At 38.5% G+C, this 19561-nt stretch overlaps 1 pseudogene; it reads right to left on the bottom strand.

Annotated features, from left to right (window-relative positions):
• Positions 1-7154: 7154 nt before the first annotated feature.
• LOC138857510 (uncharacterized) lies at positions 7155-8836 on the bottom strand (annotated as a pseudogene).
• Between the last annotated feature and the right edge of the window lie 10725 nt (positions 8837-19561).

The raw sequence follows: 19561 nt of genomic DNA, 5'->3' as shown, positions 1-19561 counted from the left end.
AAACTTGATTCTACACGATGATGGTTACAAGGTTTTGGAAGGCGTTAGAGCCTCTCCTGCGCACTGGGAAACTGAGAAAAAAAAGGCAATCGGTATGATTCGACAATTCGGGCTTCCAACCTAATTTATCAATTTATCGGCTGCAGAATCTCACTAGGTTGAGCTTTTGGTCATCCTCTCTAAAACTGTTGATTCTAAAGATATTACGGAAGAGGAAGCCAACAGTTTAACAACCCAAGGTAGATATCGCTTAATTCGGTCAGACGCGGTTACTTGTGCTAGATATTTTGACTACCGCTATCGACGAATTCTTAAGCTTTTTAAAGATAACGCCGGCATTTTTGGAGAGCATTTTGTTACAAATTTCTACTGGAGAGTGGAGTTTCGACAGAGAGGTTCCCCGCATTTACATGGCATGTATTGGCTTAATAATGCTCCCAGGATCAACCTTCAAGATGCTCAGACATTCCCTGATGTCATTAGTTTTATTGACAATTATATTTCTACCGATGGTTCGATCAGCCACTTAGAAAATTATTTGGGTTATCAAATGCATAACCACAGTCGGTCTTGTACTAGAGAAATAAGAGGATAACAGTTTTGTCGTTTTGGTATACCATATCAACCAATGCCTTCAACGCAAATACTGTTACCTCCTACAGAAACAAGTCAAAACTCAGAAAGACACAAGGAAAACTTTTTCAAAATTCAAAACCTTTTAAATTCAAATATGACTGCAGAAGACATTTCTAATTTAAGAGATTTTGAAAATTTCCTGTCTGATAGTAGAATAAATATGTCTTTTGATGACTATTTTAGCCCTTAGGTCAAGTTTAACAAAACCCAAAATTTTTCTAAAAAGAAAATTACAGGATCGTTTTATAAACGCTTATAATCCTCTGATTTTGGAACTCCATAGAGCAAATATGGATATCCAATATATACTGGATGCATATGCTTGCTGTTCATATATAATTAATTATATTAATAAGTCTAACAGGGGAGTTTCTAGGCTCTTAAATGAAGCTATATCAGAGGTAGATGCTGGAAATTATATTGTTAAGCAAAAACTTAAACATATAGGTCACAAATTTATATCAGGCACAGAAATATCTGCACAATAAGCAGTATATTGCTGCATTGGCTATCTTCCGGACGCAAGTAATGTAGAAATATTTATAAATACCTCTCGACCTGAGGAACGTGTTCGAATGGTGAAACCTAGAGCAGAACTTCAGAACCTTCCTTCAGGTTCGATTGAAATATTCGTAGCAGGTATTTTAGACCGTTATGTTCAAAGATCCGATCATTTAGAAACTCTTTGCTTAGTTGATTTTGCATCTATGTATAAATATGTTAAATCTAGTAGAAGAGCACAAGACAGTGATCATGAAGAAGAAGAGAGGGAAAACGATAATTTACCAGAAAGCGGGGTTGTCATACCTATTAAAGACGGTAGACTGTCCTCGGTTGTCCTCTCTTCACTGCGTGCTGGACGTGGTCTATTCAGTCGAATATTATCTAATAATGAATGCTAGGTCTTAAGATGAGTGATAGTGTTGCGCATAGTCTGCTCAGTAGGCCGATTATATAGACCATAAATTTAGCGAAGCGCGAGTTAACGACATAGCCGCACACCGCATACATATGTACATACATACAAACATACACATGTAAAGTGACATAACACTTATTAGACACAAATACATAAAACCAAAATAAGAATATACAGATAACTATCGATACAGCTCAATAGTATAAGTAGCACTAAGATTTATGTAAACTAGTTAGTCTAAAGATTATGAATAAAGAACACGCACTTCGGCGTAGTGAAAACATATTTCTTTTTTCTCATATCGTAAAAAACGATAATAACTGGGGGCTCAAGCCGGTCTAACTCTTGACTACAGCCAAATATCCTCAAACTAAAGGATAATAAAAAATTCCACGGCTTTGAAGAAAAGCATAAATCTCTGAAAAAGTGTGATATAACAAATTAATAAACGTGTAAGAGCAAACCTTAAAATAACAGACAGCATAAACCGTTTGAACAAAACAAAAATCTCCGAAAAATTAAGAAAAAAGTGGAAAAAATTAAAACTGGATACATTACGAAGACTTAAGTATAAAAAAAGGCAGAAATCCTACGACGACCACAGAAAAATAAATAACTTACAATAGAGCAACAACTAACCGAACTAAACGCCCAAATGACCATGTTGATGAACCAGATGCAGCAACAAACAGCTGACTTCACGGAGAGAATAGCTTCGCTATAACAACAACACGCTCCGCACGAATTAGTTTTATACGACGAAGTAAAACTTAATATCAGTGACCCCAAGGATATCGACCTTGAGTTATTCAAATCTCTACCCAAATTTGACGGGATTAAAGAGCAGTACAGATCATGGAGATCACAGGTTTGGATCTTCATGGAAACTATAAAAATCTTCCAGAATCATCCAAAATATAAGGCTGGCTGTTATTTCCCTTCCGCTTTTTTGTCTTTTGAATTTCGCGGCTATGTACAAAGCGCTACAGAGCTCGTATCTGGCAACACTATACATAATTTGAAAGGTCTTGACATAACCTACAAAACAACGCTATGCATGATTAGTTTGGATATTGCGTTCAACAGTTATAGACGTGTAAACATGGAGTTCACTAACGCCGAAATTCGCGCTATTTTAAAGTTTTCCTTCGTTAAAGGCAAATCCGCTAGAGAAACGTTCCGTGAGATTAATGGTGTTTTGGGGGATGGTACTCTATCACTTCGAACCGCGGAGGAATGGTTTCGACGATTCAGAGCCGGTGAAAACGACACCATTGATAAGCCAGCCGGCGGAAGACCTGTGACGACAAATACCGATCAAATCATGGAATACATTGAGTTAGACCGGCATATGGCATCTCGTGACATCGCCGAGGAGATGGGAGTTAGTCACCAAACCATTTTGAACCATCTGCAGAAGGCTGGATACAAAAAAAAGTTTGATGTTTGGGTGCCGCATAATTTGACGCAAAAAAACCTTCTGGACCGAATCAACGCCTGCGATATGCTGCTGAAACGGAACGAACTCGTCCCATTCTTGAAGCGGATGGTGACTGGCGACGAAAAATGGATCACATACGACAATATCAAGCGAAAACGGTCGTGGTCGACGGCCGGTGAATCGTCCCAAACAGTGGCCAAGCCGGGATTGACGGCCAGGAAGGTTTTGCTGTGTGTTTGGTGGGATTGGAAGGGAATCATCCACTATGAGCTGCTCCCATATGGCCAGACGCTTAATTCTACCATCTACTGCGAACAACTGGACCGCTTGAAGCAGGCGATCGACCAGAAGCGTCCAGAATTGGCCAACAGGAAGAGTGTAGTGTTCCACCAGGACAAAGCCAGACCACACACTTCGTTGATGACTCGTCAGAAGCTACGGGAGCTCGGATGGGAGGTTTTATCGCATCCACCATATAGCCCGGACGTAGCACCAAGTGATTACCACCTGTTCCTGTCCATGGTGGTGTGAAGTTGAACTCAAAAGAGGCTTGTGAAAAGTGGCTGTCCGAATTCTTCGCAAATAAGGAGGGGGGCTTCTACGAGGAAGGTATTATGAAGTTGCCATCTAGATGGAAACAGATCATCGAACAAAACGGCGCATATTTTAACTAAATCCGATCACTGTAATACTTTTTATAAAGCATTGAATGAAGAGCAAAAAACGGGAGATATTTGACAACCTTATATTATAGCGCCCTGGGAATATTACGAACAAAAATCACAGGACCAGCTGCTAATATTCTGACGAACCACTACACCAAATTGATTTTTTATTCAACAGCCACAACCTGCACCAATACCCATGGATGTGGACGACTCCAGGCAATACATACAGACAACCAGGAATAATAATGCTGTAAGTGCCAATTATAATAATAATTATAGTAATACATATAAGAGAGATAGAACACCTAACTACACTAATACGACTTCTCCGCAAGATAGGAAATTCCAAAGGATAAATAAATTAAACAGAGAAGATCTAGAATCAGTAGTAGTATCAAATTACGAAGAACAATATGAAACAGGCAGTACTTTTTTAGGCGAGTAAACGGGTTGCCCGGCTTACAAACAAAATGCGGTCTAACTGGCACACCCGTTACCTTATTAATCGACACAGGCTCCACTAGGTTAGGTTAGGTTAGGTTAGGAAGTCGATCCCAGAAGGGATCCCACTTGGACAGCTTAAGACGCCAGTCCGTTGTGATACCTACAAACTCCTATAATCCGGATCAAAAGACCCTTACAAGTCGACTAGACGTCTTGTGCTGAATACAAACTTGTTAAGACGGCCAATATCCATTTCGGTAATAAGTATTCAAGTCCGCCAAACGTGTGATTTCCGAGATATTTCAATCGCAGCCTAGCGAATGCCGGACATTGGAGGAGAAAGTGCTGGGATGATTCCACCTCGCCCTCCTCCATACAACTTTGGCAACTGGCATCGGGTAGTACACCAAGCCGTACCGCATGAGTGCGAGATGCACTTTGCTCAGGGCGAGAAGTTCCGCCGACCTCCTGCGATCCACTCTTGACCAGAAGGATCTCGCGGTCGCACAGGACCTAGTCGTCGACCAGCGTCTACTGAGTGCACGCGAGGTCCACAGGTGCTATGTTTAAAATAGCATTAAGAGCTAGTGTCGGTGTGGTCCGCAGTGCACCGGAGATTCCGATAAGCGCCGCTCTTTGGACCCTTTCAAGCATTTTAGCCAGTGTGGACCTCTCGAGCGCCCTCCACCAGACGAACACACCATAGAACATTATTGGCTTAACTACGGTTTCGTAGAGCCAGAACACCACCTTAGATGAGAGTCCCCACCTTTTCCCAATAGCCCTTTTGCAGCAGTATAAGGCGACCGAAGCCTTCTTAACTCTCTCCTCAATATTTGGCCTCCAGGAAAGTTTTCTGTCGAGGATGAGCCCTAGGTATTCCACTTTCTCAGCAGGTTGAAGAAGTGAACCCCCGAAAGAGGGGAGAGGCACATTTGGTATCTTATACCTCCTAGTGAATAAAACCAATTCGGTTTTACTTGGGCTGACGGCTAGGCCGCTTCTATTCGCCCAGCTAGATACCACGTTCAGGTACCCCTCGGTGAGCTCGTAAACGGTATTCAGGAACTTTTCCTTAACCATAAGAACCACATCATCAGCGTATACTGTCACCCGACAGCCTTGCGTCTCGAGTTCTATAAGTAGGTCGTTAACCACCGTTATCCAGAGCAGTGGGGAGAGTACTCCCCCCTGCGGAGTTCCCCTATTCACTTTTCTGGTAGCCTTGGCACCACCCCACTCTGCTGCGACAGTTCTGTCGCAAAGAAGACTAAAAATAAGGTGCTTGCGGTTAGATTCAACCTCAAACTTTTCGAGGGCTTTAACCACTGCCTCTGGTCGCACATTGTTGAAGGCCCCCTCGATGTCGAGGAAGGTGCCCACAGCAAATTCCTTGTGCTTGAGAGCTTTCTCCAGCCATGACACTACATCATGCAAAGCAGTATCGACTGACTTGCCTTTGATATATGCATGTTGCGCCCGTAACAGTTTACCCCTCGGTATTCTGCTCCTAATTTACAGATCCATAAGCCTCTCCATTGTTTTCAACAGAAACGAGGATAGGCTAATGGGTCTGAAATCTTTTACACAGACGTGAGAGCTTTTGCCGGCCTTCGGAATGAAAGCAACCTTAACCTGTCTCCAGAACTTTGAGACATGGCCTAATCTGACGCAGTTCGCGTAGATGGGGGCCAGCCAGCTCAATGACATCTTGATCGTACACTGTAATTGCGCTGGAATAATGCCATCGGGCCCCGGGGACTTAAAGGGCTTAAAGGATTTCAACGCCTAAGTAAGGTGACGATCGTCCAGAAGGTCCAAGAAGGTTGTACAGCCCTCCTGCAGCTCCCCCAGTGACACTTCTTCAGCAGAGTGATTTAGTGGAAAATGAGCATCCAGGAGTAGTTTCAACGACTCCTCGCTACTCGTTGTCCAACTACTATCTGCATTTTTTAGATACCCCACTGGAGTAGGATTTTTTGCAAGAATGCGCCTGAATCGTGGGGACTCATGACAGCCCTCTACACTACCGCAGAAGGCTCTCCACGAAACTCTCTTGGCGTTCTTCAACTCGGACTTGTAAATGGCCAGTCCGGCCTTGTACAACGCCCAGTCGTCGCTAGAGCCGCTTTTACGGGCTTTATTGAAAAGTCTTCTGCTCGAAGATCTGATCTCCTTTAGCTCCGAGGTCCACCAAGGGGGTTTCCCTTTGATTTTCTAGTAGTTATAGTAGAGTAGTTCTACTAACAGAGCTGAAAATCTCGACGAACTCATCGACCGCATCCGACGATAGGATCGAATCCCATTCGGGTGCGGGTGGAAGAGCTGATCGAAGCTTCCTGCAGTACCGGACCCAGTTGGTATTCCTAAAATTTCTATAGGTTTTGAGTTCCGGGCGTGAGGCTTTTAAGCTGAAACCAATATATCTATGATCCGAGAATGAATGGTCGTCTAGAACCCTCCATTCCGAAATCAAGGGAGCGATTTCCCTAGAGGCTAGCGTAATGTCAAGGACTTCCGCCTTGCTAGCAGTAACAAAAGTAGGGCTGTTCCCCCTGTTACATTTAGAAAGATCTACTCTACAAATAAAATCACCTTGTGTTAATGACTCACCTCTTGTGTTAATGTCCGAGCTCCCCCAGACGGTGTGCCTTGAATTTGCATCCGAGCCTATTAAGACTCCGGCCCCTTTTCGCCTGGCCTCTGCCAGAGCTCTTCTCAGCAGGTACGGAGGTGGCTCCACCTCGTCGTCGTGCGACATGTAGGCTGAGACAAGCCAGAGTTCTCCAGCGCTGTCCTCCAGTCTAGCAGCGACGACATCCTCGTTGCTGAAATTATGTAAAAGAAAAACGTTAAATTCGTTTCTGATCAACAAGCAGGCTCTGGTTCTACCTGTACTGTTTGCCGCCAGGAGCTTGTGGCTCTTTGTCCTTAGACCAGAGATACCGTTACTGCTCAGCCACGGTTCCTGGATAAGGACAACGTCGGCTTCGTCCCTTCCTAGACGAAGCACTAGATCGGCGGGGCCGCCTTTGAGTGCTGGAGGTTAATTTGGAGGACCCTCATCCTCCAAACTCCTCTCCAGCAGCGCGAGTTCCACACCTTCATCCGTACTATCGACCCCAACACCCTCGAACAGACGGTCGGGACTGAAGACGGATCCATCATCGACTGACGATCCGCCCCCCGCGCTCACCGTATCCGAGAGGATGGGGTCGATGTCCATTTTAGAGTGGGTCGCTCTCCTACTCTCTTCCACCTCAGCTGGTGGCAACGGGTCATCAGCCCTGGCTTCAACCGGGAGAATCCTGAGGACGACCCTCTCGAATCCATAGCTTATGGCCCCCTTTGCAATGCTGAGAGGAGCGAGGGGCTCCTTATTTAGGAGTATCAGCGCTTGCCGATATGGTTCCTCGGTCCTCTCCAGCCTAACCACCTTCCAGTCCTGGGTGGGAAGAGATGGATTGCAGTACCGCAATATCTCTTCAATTTCGGTCGGGGTAGAGGGTTCGGCCGGAAGCCAGACACGAGCACGAGGTCGCATCGGAAGATCCGATTTGGCCACCGCCTCGAGCCTTGCTCCTTTCCATACTTCCCCCACCCTGGCTACCGCCTCCTTATAAAGGAATGCCGACTGTTCGTCAGCACACCTTACAAGTTTGTGTAAGCCGAGATTCCACCTGGCACTTTCACATCTAGGGGATGGTCCAGGGCTTCCCCTGACCACCTTCATGAACACAGCGGAGATAGGAGCCGCTACCCGCTTCCACTCTTCATGGGAGATGGCTCCATCTCCCCTGCTGCTATCGTATACCCCGAGCTCAATTGAGCTGGCGAGTTTAGCGATTTCGCTAAACATCGGTGCCGCTCCGACTCGAGGCTTCTTGCCGAGGGAGGATTCCCCCTCCTGCGACCTCTGTCGCTTCATCGAGGTGTGGGGTTCGCTCGACCCCCCTTTCCCGTCATTGACGTTGCTTAGCACCCTTTTGGCCCACTCAAGTGTGCTAGCATGCTGATCAGATTTCTGGTCAACCTGCTTGCCACCGTAACGCTCCAAAATCTTGGTAGCCAGCCGACGGTCCGACTTCAGCTTTTTAGCTGTAGTCTGGCGTTTCCCCCCGGAACCCTTGTGCTTAACAGAGGTTCCTCTGCTAGTGCTGGCGATTCCGCCGCGCACTTCTGCCCTGCCTAAGGTGTCAGTCGGCAGATTCCTGCCCACTCCCCCCGCGTTACCGCCCCTAGAAATGGTAAGCCGGTCACCCCCGGAATTTTTCTTCTCACCCTTCGGCGGAGACGGTTTCGTCCCCATCGGTGAAGGTGCCCCCCCAGGGAACTGTCCACTTTTGAAGAGGTCGGTTTCGACCCGCTTCCTCCCTCGTCCTTGGTTAAATTGTTGTTGTTAGTGTTCATTGTAATTGGGTCCCCACTCAGAGCCGCTATCCGTCTCCTGGAAAGGTAGTCGCCTTTAAATGGTCCCAAGGTTGTCTCGGTTACGAGGCCAAGGCGAGGGTTGACGCACGCCCTTATGAGGCAGTGCGTTCAGAGCCGACCAGCGCAAAGAAGGAGTCATCTCAACAAACACTTACCACACTCTGAGGCCTGCCATGGTTTTAACGGGACGGAGGCGGCCTTGGTATTAGCCCATCAGCCATTTCTACAGAATGTCACCCCTACATACTCAGGTGACAGAATACCACGACCACCAGCCCAGGGTTCAAACCGATCCATCTAAGAGTCCAAGCTAAGTTCGTGTCGAGCAAAGGTCAAATCCGTAGGTCAATTGGGAAAAATATACCAATATCAAGGATATCTTGGAGCAAAAACAGGATAAACTACTAAAATATCATAACAAAAGCAGAAAAAATATAACATATAAAACAGGTGATATTATATATAGCAAGACAGATCGACGTAATAAGCTTGCAACAAAATATAATAAACACAAAGTGAAAGAAGATCGCGGAGACACGATTTTAACAGTGAGGGGAAAGGTTATACATAAAGATAACATTAGGAAGCAAAGTACACAATGCAAAGAATAAGAGTCATAAACTTTTGCCTATTTATTTTATTGGCTTCATTTGCATTTGCTGAAAAGATAACAAACCTTTCAGGTAGAAGATATATTTTAACCGAAACGGAAAACGTTTATACATATAATAGCTCAGCCTACCTGTATCATATAGCCAACCTTTCGACAATATTAGCGCCTTATGAAAATATAATGAGAACAAGATACAGTAACATACAATCCCAGGAAGAAAGTATTCTCATTAATAAAATAGAAACACTGAAAACACAACTGATACCATCCGAGCATCGTATCAAACGTGCCCTTAATTTTTTAGGCTCAATTTTGAAATTTATAACAGGTACGCCAGACCACGACGACCTAATAGAAATAAAATCAGGTCTTAACCAGTTAATAGAAAATAACAACCTACAAAGACAAATTAATTCACAGTTTGAGAAAATCCTAGAAACTTTAGATCCAAAATCTATAACAGAAACATTAATAATTAGGGAAGTATATAAAGAATTAGAATCAATAACAAACACAATTAATTTTGCGAAAACAGGTCTTTTTTATTCAGGCACTCTTAACCTTAAAGATATTAAAGAAATCATTAAAACAGAATCATATGGTGGTGATAATAAAACATATATAAACCATGAACAAGAAATAAAAGATATAATCCATGCTCATGAAAATGAAAAAATAGAAATATTTAATATATTATCTTCTGAAAGTAATTATAAATTTAGTAATATACAAAAAATGAACAAGTTCTTAATACTTATAGAAGAACACCCCTTTAAATTTATTTTATACCTTATTTTAATTAGTATAATATTAGTTTTAATTGTGTATTCATGTATAAAAATATATATCTATCGACAAGTACAAGCAAATAACCAACGTAAAAGAAATGTCGAAGAAATATTCGAAACAGAATTACGCCGACTTCAGTCATAGATGTCTCGAAATGAGGACATTGCATTTTAACACGGGGGAGAGTTAACGACATAGCCGCACACCGCATACATATGTACATACATACAAATATACACATGTACATACATACATACATATCATAAATACTTATATATAAGTGACATAACACTTATTAGACATAAATACATAAAACCAAAATAAGCATATGTAAACATATCTATCAGCTAACACACTTGAAATGTACAACATACATTGTAAAATATAAATATCAGAGATAAGAACATATAACAATAGAAATGCACTATCAATAACAACCCAAATATAACAATAGGAACGAATAGTTCTATCTGTTAGTGCCGTTTCAGACAGGGACTCAAAAGAGTCTCATACCAGTTTATTGTGGGCGAGGGGACGACGAGGAAAGACGAAGGGACCGTGCCACTCGTGTTCGGGTGGCACGCTTTGTGTTCTTTTTCGTAACAGCTCGCTGCTACCCTTTTCAGCATTAATTTTCACTTTCAAATCCTTTGAATGGTTGCAAGAGCGCTCGGTTTCAAATGAATTCGATCGCAAATTTGAGTTCTGTTATCTATTTTTGTATGTAATATGCAAATACGTATGCATAGAATAATAGAAATATTATGACAAATTGTAAATAAGGAGAAAATTAAGATATAGATTATGGAGTAAAGAAATTATGAATTTTTAATACGGAGTAAAGAAATTATGAGTTTTTAATACTTAAAGATTAGGAAATTCCTATTATAAATTTGGCCTTGAAAATATTAGTAGCGGATATTCAATACATTCTTGTGGATTAGGGAATTCCCGTTTTTAGTATTTTTTTGAAACTATTAAGCGGGTAGGTACTTGTATTATGCATATTGTTCTACCATATTCATGGTAATTCATTGCAAGCAAAATGTGTGACCATCATCTCAACATACAAATGAAATACGCAGCACGCAGTGTTGCGCGGTGTTGCGCAGTCGAACCGCACAAATATTTACGAACATTTTGTGAAAAGGAATGCAGAAAAACTAGACTCGAGTTGCTGGACTCTTTTTGACCGTGTGAATGCCCAGAGCGACACCAAAAGAAAATTTGAAAAACATCAGACTCTTTTGCATCCCAATGTGAAACGGCACTTAGCAAACAGATAAGTATCGATACAGCTCAATAGTATAAGCAGCACTAAGATTTATGTAAACTAGTTAGTCTAAAGATTATGAATAGAGAACACGCACTTCGGCGTAGTGAAAACATATTTCTTTTTTCTCATATCGTAAAAAACGATAATAACTCGTGCGAGACACATTTTTTACAGAACGTGATTTTTCGTAATAAAGTTGAACAATTTGTAAACGTTGTTCAGGCGTAAGTCTTTCCATGTTGAAATGCCAAACAATACTAAACAAAAAGGGCTAAGTTCGGATGTAACCGAACATTTTATACTCTCGCAAAGTCAAATGCTATACTCGTTTGAGATTTCTTTGTGGATTGACTGATATTTTCGGTAGAAGTTCAACTATAGGCACTGGGGTCCACATATTTAGTACTTAGGTGCTTGAACAGTTTTGGTTCGATTTAGACAATTTTTGGCCGCAAGGTGGCATACTTTAATTGCATTATTCACGCAAAGTTTTACCCCGATATAATCATTGTTACCTGATTCGCATAGTGGAAAGCGAAACAATCAGATGGAATTGAAAATGGTGTTACATGGGAAGTAAGCGTGGTTGTAGTCCTATTTCGCCCATTTTCGCACTATGACATAGAAACATGAATAGAACGTTATGCACCAAATTTGGTTGAAATCGGTTAAAAAGATCCCAAGATATGGGTTTTCACCTAAAAGTGGGCGGTGCCACGTCCACTGACTAATTTTGAACGCGGTTCCTATAAAGTCATCTTATACCATCCCAGAGATAAAATTTAAGGTATTTAGTGCTTGGTTTATCGCGCTTTTAGTATTTTTATACTCTCGCAACCTGTTGCTACAGAGTATAATAGTTTTGTTCACCTAACGGTTGTTTGTATCACCTAAAACTAATCGAGTTAGATAAAGGGTTATATATATATAAATGATCAGGATGAAGAAACGAGTTGAAATTCGGCGACAACCCCGGGAACTCCCCATATAACGGTACTGTTAAAAATTACTAAAAGCGCGATGAATCAAGCACTAAACAAGCCAGAGACATTAAATTTTTCCTCTGGGATGGTATAAGATGATTTATATGATATATGGGAACCACTTTCAAAATAAGATAGTGAGCGTGGCACCGCCCACTTTTAGCTGAAACCCCATATCTTGGGACCTGCTCAACCGATTTCATTCGGTACATAATATTCTTCTCACATTTCTATGTTATAGTACGAAAATGGGCGAAATTGGATTACAACCACGCCTATTTCCCATATAAGATCATTTTAAATTCCATCTGATTTTTTCACTTTCCAGTATGCAAATCAAGTAACAATGATTATATCGGCGTAAAACTTTGCGTGAGTAATACGTTTAAAATATGCCACTTTGTGACCAAAAATTATCTAAATTGAACCAAAACTGTTCAAGCCCCTAGGTACTGAATATGTGGAGCCCAGTGCCTATAGCTGACTTTTTACCGAAAATATCGGTCAACGTAGAACAAGGTGGCAATATCCACAAAAAAATTTAAAACGAGTATACCATTTGACTTTGCGAGAGTGAAAAATGTTCGGTTGCATCCGAACTTAGCCCTTCCTTACTTGTCATTATTAATTTTGTTTTACTTACTCTTTTATTTGATCTTCATTCTTTTTGTTTATTATGTCTTGTAACTTCCCCAATTGTAACATTAAACGCGAGTCAGATCGCTACGTTTCATGCTGGCTTTGTGATGGGCTAGCCAATATTAAATGTGCTGGACTGACAGGTAGAATCTTAGATTCTATTCTCGACTGTAAGGGATTGCGTTGGTCCTGTTTAAATCTATTTAAAGTTTATTGGGAGACTCGGAATGGCTTTAACGAAATCGGTCGCGATCTTGTAACCCTCACCGAAAAATTTAGGCACTACGAACAATTGTTCAAATCTTTTAACTGCCTGAATGATTCTCACGAATCCTCCAAACCTGCTTCTAAGCGTAAACGTCCTACCGATGAAGTAACACTTAGTTCTTCCGTACAGAAGAGAACGTCTCCTCCCAATGACCTAATAAATCTCTCTTCTCCTTGCGCTCAAGGTGATAAACCGTCAACTTCCAAGGAGCTCAATTCCCCAAAAGCTCTATCTAATAGTAATAAGTGTCTCACAATTCCAGAGGTTCCCCTTACTAACTAAGTAGCATCTGTTAAAAATTTGGTAGTTATTCCACCAAAAAAGTCTATATTTATTTCTAGACTTGCCAAATATACCTTGGTGGAGGACATTAAGTCTTACATTTCGTCACGTTTAAAAATCGATGATATCAATATCCGTAAATTTAACTTCAATTATGATAGAAGTATATCATCGCTTAAAATGGACGTATCTCTTGAAGTCATACGGAAAATATTGTTAAATTACCAAAAGCAACCACCGATATAAAAAAACTGATTGGTAGAAATTCGCTAAGCATTTATTATCAAAATGTTAGAGGTCTTAATACAATATTAACCGACTTGTATTTAAACAGTTCCAATTTTAATTTCCATATAATTGGATTTACAGAAACATGGCTTACACCTCTTATTTTTGATAGTGAGATTTTAAACAGCGAATTTCAAATATTTAGATGTGATCGACTGAACAGAATCGGTGGAGGTGTTCTATTTGCCGTGCATTCCTCTATCCCATCTGAAGATGTTCTTGTTCCAGGAACCGACTCTTTTGAATTTAAATGTATTAGAGTCTACGTTAATAGTTGCTTTATTTATTTAACCCTATCTTATATACCACCCCATTCGGACTTATCTGTATACATGCAGCATGCTTCTATAATAAATAGTGCTACTTCGATGGCAAATAATGCAGATTCAATAATTGTATTAGGTGATTTCAATTTACCGTGTGCTTTGTGGAAAGCTTGCGATGACTATATCGTGTCGATTTGCAATCAGTCATGTTTTAATGAGTTTTTCGAAAAAAATTCCGAGTTGGTTCTGAACCAAATTAATTTGATTCCGAATAAATTTGGTAAATGCTTAGATTTAGTATACGTTGATACCTCACAATGTTCCATTATTCAGAGTAATCCTCTTGTTCTACCAGAGGATTCATATCATCCTGCTTTGGAAATATCTGTCGAAATCTCAGGCAATGTACGGGATAATAATCATCAAACTTCGTGATTCTGTACTCGGTTTAACTTTGCAAAAGCTAATTTTAAAAAGTTAAATACAGAACTTTCTACAATAACATGGCCTAATTATAATGGTGACATTGAATTGAGTATGTCTGATTTTAATAACATTATTACGAAATGATTTGAAAAGTATGTTCCAATAGTAATTGTTAACAAAAACAAAAGTATAAGTACGTGGTTTTCGAAAGAGTTATATAAATTGAAAAACAGAAAAACTCGAGCCTTTAAACATTTTAAAAAAACCGGTTCACTTGTCGACTATTCTAAATATTCGCTATTGCGTCGACAATATTTTGACCTAAACAAAAAATGTTATAATAATTACTTAAATAAAGTAAAAAAGAATATTGTACCTAAACTTTTTGAAGCTATCATCACTGACCATATAACCTTTTCGATTTATCCGTTAATTTCCTCATCTCAGCATGGATTCCGAAAAAGGAATTCGACTATAACAAACTTACTTGAATTTGTAAACCATGTATCATTGGGTTTTAGGAAACATAAGCATACGGATGTTATATACACAGACTTTAGCAAAGCTTTCGATAAAGTAAATATATCGATTCTCATACATAAACTTGATCTGCTGGGCTTTCAGCCAAGATTCCTTCAATGGGTATCTTCCTATCTTTATAGTAAAACACAACGAGTGATATTTGAGGATACACCTTCAGATACAATTAATGTTTCTTCAGGTGTTTCGCAAGGTGGTCATCTTGGCCCGATTCTGTTCTTGTTGTTTATTAACGATATCTCTTCAGTAATAGAATTCTCAAAAATTTTATTATACGCTGACGACGTAAAGCTTTTTAAATCATACACTTCAACTGAGGAAAGGTGTCTGTTGCAAACAGACTTAAACAATTTGGTTGCATGGTGTGATAGAAATGATTTGCCATTGAATCTCAATATATGTAAGATGATGTGCTTTTCCGGTAGATCTGTGCACCCCTCTTCTTATGTAATAAAACACCATAGTCTAAAACAAGTTTTTAACTATATTGATTTGGAAGTTAATATGGACCCTAAGCTTAATTTTAGTTTTCTTATTGATACCATGGTCTTGAAAGCAAAAGCTGTCCTCAGTTTTGTTAAACGTTGGTCTAAAGAATTTAGAGATCCGTATATTACTAAAACACTTTATACAACTTTGGTTAGACCTATATTGGAATATGGGTCTGTTGTATGGAACCCTAGCTACCAAATCCATTCTGACAAGTTTTTGTCAAGAGTCTGTTCAAAAACAATTTTTACTTTACGCCTTAGCGCATTTCCGATGGAATTCTAGGGTATGGCTACCTCCATACACTAGTCGTTAAAAACTTATTAACCTACCTACACTTTCTAGTCGTAGGAAAATAACATAACAGCATAACATTCTTAGTGAAAATCTTGAATGGAACAGTTTACAGTTCTTTTCTCCTGTCTGAAATTAAATTTAATACATCGGTTCGCTTTTCGAGACAGTTTAGACCTTTAGGCAGTTCTTCAATATTTTTTATGTTATCTATTTCGTTAAATTTATTATTTCATCTAATGATAAGGTTGGCTAAGTGTTATGATAATTAAATGTGGGTAATTTAGCAAAGCGTTCTTTAATAATAATAAGAGTTGTTCAGTTTTAAATTTCTTTTGTCATAATTGTTCATTAATTTTGTATTATTTACAAAGATTTTTTACATATAATGTTAAGTTCAAGTTCTTTCATTTCTCCTTTTACATTTTGGATTTTTGAGCTTATATTATTATTAAATATACACAAATTTCTTTTCCGAAGTTTATTTAATTTAGGGTTATTAAAATATTAAAATATATTGTTTTTATAATATATAATTTCTCTTTCTTGAAAGTTAATTTCAAATTTGTTTTTGTTTCCAATGGTGATAGAAAATATCTTTTAACATTTTTTATTGTTTCGAGCACTTTTATTAGAAATGGAATTTTCGTATTTTGCACACCTAGTTTATTGTTACGCAATTTATAAAAGTCAATTTTAAGTGTTTGTATATCTTCAGTTGTTAACATATTGTTTACCATAACTCTGCTATTTGCAGCAATTATATTGTTTTGGATGTGTTCAATATTATCATTTAAAATTTTTTTTCAACATAATGTCCATATGAAATAAATGTAAATGAATATCTCTGTTAGACTGATCTAGGCTATTAAATTTACTGCCATCTTTTGCCTGCCTATTTCGAGAATTTTAGTGAGTTTTCTCATTGCGTCATTGATATTGTTGTTATAAGCTATTATTGTTAAAAGCTTCTATTATATTGTTAGTGTTTTCATCTACAGTATTTAAATGGTTCTCTATTTTGGATCAATCTTCATCATCCATAGTACCACCTATCCATTTAACCCCTGATCCTATGATGTTGGCTAAACCTCTTTAATCTTTATTTATCTGGAGGGTAAGTAATCTAGTTCTAGCTTTAATTATTTCTGATAGTATAAATTCTTTATAATCTACTAATTTTAGTTGTTGCACATTTTCTCGAAGGTTTCCAATTTCGGTTAGATCTATAATATGGAGTATGGTTGTGTAATCTAAAAGTAGTTGTATATCGCTTAATTTTATTTCTACGTATACGTTATTATTTTCATTGATGTGTTGGATGTTTAGCGATGATATTACCAGTGGTATTATCGTTAGGATTAATATACCTGTTGATGTCCAGTGCCAATGAAAATTTACTCTTCCTTTTAATGTTGCTTGTATACGTATATTTTCTAAATTCAATTTTTTGTAACGAGGTTCATATTTATGGCTTAGTTGTAATTTTTTACGTAACCTTCTTGATAATTTTGTCTGAATTCATCCCTATTTTCGTTTCTTTTTCCTATGACTTCGCTTTTTGCTTCAAAATTCCGTTTAATTAGAGCCTTTTTAATTTTTCCTTCTATTATGTCTAAAGGTTTTGCCGTTATGGTGGAATGTATGGACTTGTTGTACCACTCGATGCATTTGTATACACGTTCCTGTAGCTGTCATACGACTGAAAGATCCATTTTGATCTATTGCAGATATCATAATTATTTATGTATTTTTGTACGAAGCTTTTGAATTTTTATAGTGAAGATTTTTTTTGATCCCTTCGTAGTTTTCTGTTATTCTCGCATGACCTGTTTCGTTAATGTGATATTTTGCAATTTGTTTAAACAATTCATCCTCGCTGTTTATTTCATTTACGTTGAAACTACATTTATAAAACCATATTTCAGTACTGAATAATTCAGTCAATTTGATTTGGACCCGCTTGTATAAATTGGTCTATATATCATTTCAGCTTATACCTATATATTTTGATATTACGATTTGTTACTTTTGTATCCTCCAATTTGTTATCTGTAATTATAATTTGGGTTGCAAATCTGTTAACTACTGTATTGGGGGGGATAAATTTCTAATGGCTTTTACTTTCTTAAGAGTGAATTGATTCTGTGTTCATATTATAAATGCTGTTACTTTATTCGACTTTTCCGATAGTTAATATGTCCCCTGGTTTACTTTTTGTTCGACCTATGAAATTGGCGACTTTATTTTCTTTACCTTTGATGTAATTAATATGTGTGTTATATTCGCCAAGTTTTAAAACCCACCTTTGAAGTCTTGGGTTAATGCATTTTCCTTTTGTTTTTGTGTGCAACCAAACAAGTGGTTGATGGTCTGTTAGGAGCTCAAATGGTTTATTATATTAAAAGGGAGAATAGTTAACCGACGAGACGTTTACAAGCAAGTTGTTTCCGATTGCAGCATAATATTTTTCGTGGTCATTTAAGGTCCTGCTTGCATAAGCAATAGGATGATATCCTTGCGAAAAGACCGTTCTTATTGCATAATCGCTAGCATCCGTTGTCAGTTTGAAACTTGTTGACTAGTCGGGTTGTAATATTTGGGGATTAATGAGCATTATTTTAAATTTTTGAAATGCATCTATATATTGTGAATCTTTTATGTTAATTTTTTGGTTTTACTTTAGGTGGTTTGTAAGACCATAAGCTACTTTGGTATACTCTTTTATTAACTTCTTAAAATAGCCTGTAATACCTAAAAATTATTAGCTTCTGAATATCTTCCACTTTTGTTGAATTAGGTTTAATGCCCTGTATTCAAAGTGTGATCAAGATACAGGATTTCTTTACAAAAAAAATTGCATTTGTCTATTAGGATTTTTAAATTGTGCTCCCTATATATTTCCCTATTAATTTCATAAAACTTTGATTTATGCTGTTCATATGATCTTTAATGGAAGTGCTAAAAATAAGTACATCGTTAAGATAAACGACGCATATTTTGTTGATGTAGTCCCTAAGTAAACGTTAATCAATCGTTGAAAGGGAAACGAGAATTCTTCAATCCAAATGGCATACGGATGAATTTGTAATGACCGAAAGGGGTAGAAAGGGACAGTTTTTATTTTGATCGTTTTCTTCCAAAACTTGGTGAAATCCATTCGCCAAGTCAATTGTTGAAAATTAGTTTGCTTTTCCTAATTTCAAAATCGACTTTGTTGTTTGTCTTGCTTACGTACTATATATGTTGGGTCTTGCTAATCTAATCCTTTATATTCTTTTAATGAGTGTTCGTCGATCAGGGTTATCGTATAACCGGTATCATTGAACATTTAATCATAATTTTTCCTATTATTAGTTCTACTGTCGGTAAATTTTGTTCTGGCTGGTAAATTGAAAATGTTTCTTCTGTAAACATATTAGTTCTTTGAAGATGATCGACCTCCATTGGTTTTGTGTTATTTTGGTTTCTAACTGGATATATTGAGTTTCTACATTGTACATGCTCTTGAATTTTTCGGAGGGTTGTGTTTTACTTGGGCATTATTTTGCCTTCAATTACTCTTTCGTTTTTGAAATGTGTTCTTTGTTTTCTTAATTAGATTATGTACTATCTGATTTTGATCTACATAGTTGCGGTGAGGACTGAAATAATTGCCATTTTGCTAAGTTTACCATCGTATCGTAAACCACACTCCTCCAGACAATAATATGCTTCTCTAAGGCTCACTATGTTTCAACAATGTATGATGATTATGCTGGCTTAATGTACTGGCATGCTACTTAAAAAGGTTTTTAGAATCATTGCTTCATTGGTTGAGGGACAAAAGTCTTTTTGTTTTCCGCAAGGTATCCATGTTTAGACGTGAA

The sequence above is a fragment of the Bactrocera oleae genome, chromosome 5, assembly GCF_042242935.1.
Source record: "Bactrocera oleae isolate idBacOlea1 chromosome 5, idBacOlea1, whole genome shotgun sequence".
Classification (NCBI taxonomy): domain Eukaryota; kingdom Metazoa; phylum Arthropoda; class Insecta; order Diptera; family Tephritidae; genus Bactrocera; species Bactrocera oleae.
This window is presented reverse-complemented; position numbering and strand designations above follow the sequence as displayed.